A 5447-nucleotide genomic window follows, 5' to 3' on the forward strand; every position below is an offset into this window, starting at 1 on the left:
CAAAGTAATTCAAACTAGCTGCACCTTTACCAGCTTTGAGAACACTTTCATGATCAATCATTATAAAACATATATCTATTATTCTGAAGTGGACCAATCTGCACAATGACTAATTTTACTGTCGATACTTTAACTATATTTTGATGATAATACCAGTAGCGTGGCGTGGGGAAAAAATTAGGGGAAGCCAATAACACGTCCTTTCTTTTGGGTCGGGGGTGTGGTGGTCAATGTAATAACGTAACCAGATGAGTGATTACAGCACCCGGTATCATTTTACACACATTTGTATCATACAGATGCAGGACTTACACACGCCTGTGACCGACAGGTCCGTGCGCACTCTCCAGCCGAAACTCTAATAAGCATTCATTCACAAACTAAATCAGGAGACCTTTAACGTTTTACGTCCGATTAGCTCCTTTTTCCGTTTGAGCATTGGCCTGTCATGAGATTGTATTTGTTGTTGCTGCTGTAGCGGAAGTTTAGTACAATTATTTTTGATTAAATACTCCAAATCTCCACCCTCCATAATTGCACTTGCTTCAGTTGCTTGCTACTTTCTAACGGCGGTGAGAGTGGTGCAGTGACACTATCTATCTTCTATCGATTAGATTTATGATTCGAAAATTATAAAAGTAGGGTATACATGTGGATATTATCCGACTGAACAAAACATGCACTTAACAGGTTAGTTTTCCACTGACCTTATTTCGAGCTATTTTCCAAAATCCTATGGAGAAATCCCATTGCTTTTTTGTCGATTTGTCATATTATAAATCCATGAGGGAAACCGAGCGCAGCTTACTTCCGGCTTTTATGACGCGTCACTGGAACACTAGTTGATGTGATTTGATTGGATTGTGAGGCAAGCGAAGCCAGCCGCCTCTGGCTTCCCTTGGCATGGGTTATGGCTAGAAAGGATCCGTCTAATGTAAATATGACGTCACGTTCTCGTTCTAACTCTCGTTGTAAACGGAGCGGCTCGGCTGTAATCGGAAAGGGTCGGGGTGGGCGGGACGCGGGAAGAGACGTCGTTCTAACTCTCGTTGTAATCAGAGCAGTGGTAACCACTCAAAGTCCTCAAGAGATAGGAAACGACAGCAGTGTGGGACCTTGTTGCGGGAAATTACTGAGCACACATACCACCTACAGGATGAGACGTTCATGTGTACAGTAATATCAAGACTAAATGATCTTTTGGAGGGCGTAACGCAACACACCCCACATGACAGTAGTCTTCCTCTCACCTTCACGCCCCCCAAACACAAAAGGCAGAAGAGGACCATAACACCTCTCAGTACCAGCCATCGTAGACACCCTTTTTCAGGCCGGGTGGGTCATAAAGCTGAGGTCATGAGATCCAACTACAGAGTGGACAGCTTGAACAAGATTTTAAAAGCTAAGTCCCCAGAGTCTAATGCGGGAGGAGCAGGCAGGGGTACGAAGAGGAGGATAGATGCTTTAGGTAAGAACAAAGTATATTTACTTTTGCCATCTCCTCTATATTCACAAAACACAGCCAATCCTATGTGACATGGCACAGTTCATTTCACTCCAATATAAATTGGTATAAAAGAGACCATTAGTCTTCTCATTGTGCTTATTGCTGTGGCTAGGTGTTAACTATTGTTGTTGTATTGTATCATATCAAAAGTTGTTTTCATCCAAGGCACCACCGCCAGGTGAATGTTGGAAGCTTGGAGATGAATGGAGCTGTAAAGAGGTGGTAAGTAAAACAACGTTTTTAATCCGTTGCATGTGATTTATGTAGTTATAAAAAGTATATCATAAGCTGTCATTACAGTCTAAATATCTAACAGCAAAAGGAGGAGAGTCTGAGGAGGAGAGGAGATGAGGAGAACAGAGGAGAGGAGACAGCAAAAGGAGGAGAGTATGAGGATAGGAGAACAGGAGAGGAGAGGATACAGCAAAAGGAGGATAGTCTGAGGAGAAGATGAGGAGAGGAGAACAGAGGAAACAGGGAAAGCAGAGTAAAGAGCAGAGTTGAAAGAGAAGTTGAAAGCAGAGCAAACAGTAGCAGGAGAAGTAGAGCAAATGTAAAAGTAACTTTGAAAAGTATCAGCAAGAAGATCAGAGTTGCATAATGTTATTTTGTTTTATTTGTTACTGTTATATTAATGTTGTATGTTAATTTTTGTACATAGGATAATAAAGATGATCTTAACCTTGAACTCGATTCATGACCTCATTTCATTATTAAAACCTTAATATCAAATTACAGACTGAATTCAAATTAGGATCTCCAAATGTGTTGATGTAATGTTTGTGATAAACTGAAGGATAAAGTGTTCCTTTATGTGTTGAGAAAATTCTCCTCCCTTTTAAGCCAAGTAAGGTGTTTAAAAAGCCTCTTGGATCAGCTGGAAAATACATCACAAAACTGAAAACAGCTGTTTCACTTTACTTTTGAAAGATACGACAGAGACAAAGCTACACATATATGATGATATTATAGAATATGATGTATTGCTGAAGATTAAACTACCCAACGGGATATAAAAGAGGTAAACACATCTACAGCAGTAACATGCAACATATATTTTATTGCACCAGGAGCTATCTTGGGACTTTTACTGCAACAACGTTGACTTGCCTGTGAATACAAAATAAACCATAGTGTTGCTGATCTACAGTGTTGTCATTCTTCTTTCAACAGCAAGACCGCTAACAAGTATTTACATACTTAATATAGTTTAGTTTCTCGCCATCCCAAACGTAAACATTCAGCCACGTGACTGCGCTTCCGAGCCGCTCCGATTACAACCGAGCCGCTCCGATTACAACGAGAGTTAGAACGAGAACGTGACGTCATATTTACATTAGACGGATCCTTTCTAGCCATAACCCTTGGCATGGCCCTGACTAATCACTGGTTGGCAGGGGCATGACGTAAGCCTTGTCTGATTGGTCAATCCCTCCATTTTTTTTCACCAAGGGAAGCCAATTTCGGCTGGCCGGTTATGGTTAGAAAGGATCCGTCTTGTGTAAATATGACGTCACGTTCTCGTTGTAACTCTCGTTGGAGCGGCTCGGAAATACATCTACAGCAGTAACATGCAACATACACATTAATGCAGCAGCAATATTAATAGAGAAACATCAGACATAATAGTAAAACACTGAAAGGGAACATTTTATTGCACCAGGAGCCAGTGGCGTCAATTCAGCCAAAGCTAAGGTATGGCAAGGTTACTAGTCACATGACTTAACTACAGTATCAATCAATATACATGCCCAGCAAATAATCATAACAAAAGTGACAAGTCTGCTATGTAGCTTTTCTGTGTGGTTAGGAAAATTTGAACTTTTTCAAATGCAGCCTCACTCACATCCCGCTAGCGCAAGTAACTATGGACACAAACACTTAACTACGCACGTCAATCAATCAATTCAGTCAAATGCGCCGTTACGCATCCGTTTTCAGCACCATGGATAGCAAGCGGCAGGGTTAGACAGCAGTAATAGCCTTTCTGACACAATTTCACTCTTTCTGTTCACTTCATTCACTATGTAATTGCAACAATATCACGTGAACATACCAGGTAAACTGCTGTAAACTGTTAAAGTCCAAATATAAAGAGGAGAGGGAGGGAGGGAGGGAGGGAGAGAGGAGAGGGAGGGAGGGAGAAGAAAAGAGAAAGAGAAATCATATTAATAAGATGTTTGGGTATCTTACTTTGAGATGAACTTTATTAATTATTCCACAAGTGGATAACGGCGGGTCCTCAAAGCAGCAAAGTTATTGACGAGTTCATCTGCGTCCAGGGATTTTACAACAGCAGGCTCAACAGCCATCAACATGAGGTTTGTGAGCCTGTCATCGCTCATGGTGGTCCGCAGGTAAGTCTTGACTCTTTTTAAAACGGAAAAGAATCTTTCGTTGGATGCAGTGGAGACAGGAATTGTTGCTGCGATCTTGAATAGCTTGATGACCTCTGAAAAAGCGACAGACATGGTCTTCAGTCGTGTCAAAGCCAGCATTATGTTTTTCTCCTCCTCCACGTCCTCCTTCATCTCAAGTTCAGGGAAAGCTTTTGCTGTGTGACACTGGGAACTGAGAAGGGTGGTGTCGATCAGTTCATCATAGAGTTGTGCAAACTGTTCCATTTTAACTACATCCATGAAATGGGGAGATGAACAATCAAATGCCTGGATAGCATTAAGTAGCTCATCATTATCTGTAAATCGGCGATCTAACTCAGAGATGAAGCGGTCCAGTGTTTCAAAGTATAGTCTTTTTTCTTGGCCATCTCCTGTTTGTCTCTGGCCACTGGATGATCCGACAATAAACCCTGCCAAGGCTTTGGACACACTCCGTGCTCTTGCTGGTCGCAGAGGGGCAGTGTCGCTGCTTGGGAGGCCGAGCTCTGTGGAAAATGCCTTGGCTCTGCTCAGTGTGTCCTGGTACTCTTTATCTGACCTCATCTTTTCCAGCTGGGCCTTAGTACTCCGTATGAGGTTGGAAGCCATCGTGATTGCAATGTCTTTTGTCTGAAGCTGTTCAGACAGTCCATAAGTGAGATTTAAGATTTTTTCTAGGACATGAAGACGCACAACAAAAGTGACTGTCAGCATATTTGTCCGAAGTCCAGCAGCTTCAGTTGAACCCTCTGCATGAGCGTCAATAGTGGCATCTAACACAGCTAGTATAGCCTCGTAGCGCAGTTTTATCTTCTGTAGAGCCCTATACCAATACAGCCACCGAGTGGGACAGGTGCGCTCCAAGTGCAGTATTTTGTTGTGTCCCAACTTCTTTTGAGCCTCAATGAAAAGCATGTGTCTGGTATTGCTATTTGCAATACAAGTATATAGTGTTTGAACAACACCAAAAAACTCTGCCATCTCTGGTATTTCAGTTATCGAGCTCACAAGCACAAGATTTAGTCTATGTGCATGACAGTGTATATACGCTGCATGCGGCACTTTTTCACGTATTAAAGCCTGCACTCCACGCACATTACCCCGCATAACACTTGCACCATCGTAGCATTGTGCAACACACAGCTGAATATCTAAACTCGATAATTCCTTTATTATTTTCTGGGCCAGGGATTCAGCTGTCAGGTCCTTCATGTGATAGGTTCCAATGGCTCTTTCCTTTATAATCCCGTCATGTACATAACGGATCAAAATGGCCAGCTGCTCCTTCTTAGACAGGTCTTTCGTTTCATCCACTAACACTGAAAAGTACCGTGCTTCTCCTACTTCATTTATGATTATACTTCTGATATTTTCCCCAATAACTCTCACCATATCATTCTGGGCTTCTGGGGAAGAATAGTGCGCATACCTGCGTTCCTGTTTGCTTTTCACGTTCCTGTCATCTGTTGCAATAACGTCCAAAAGTTCAAGGAAATTTCCTTTATTTTCATCCTCATCTCTCTCGTTGTGGCCACGGAGAGGGAGGGCCTGTCTTCCCAGAA

General features: G+C 42.2%; 1 long non-coding RNA gene across 1 annotated transcript; it reads left to right on the top strand.

Annotated features, from left to right (window-relative positions):
• The first annotated feature begins 1226 nt into the window (after positions 1 to 1226).
• On the top strand, positions 1227 to 2083 carry LOC307019816. Its single transcript, XR_013802756.1, has 2 exons — positions 1227 to 1468; positions 1673 to 2083. It is a non-coding gene; the product is annotated as an uncharacterized lncRNA (long non-coding RNA).
• Positions 2084 to 5447: the final 3364 nt, after the last annotated feature.

Source organism: Notothenia rossii (assembly GCF_949606895.1).
Source record: "Notothenia rossii genome assembly, chromosome: 9".
NCBI lineage: Eukaryota > Metazoa > Chordata > Actinopteri > Perciformes > Nototheniidae > Notothenia > Notothenia rossii.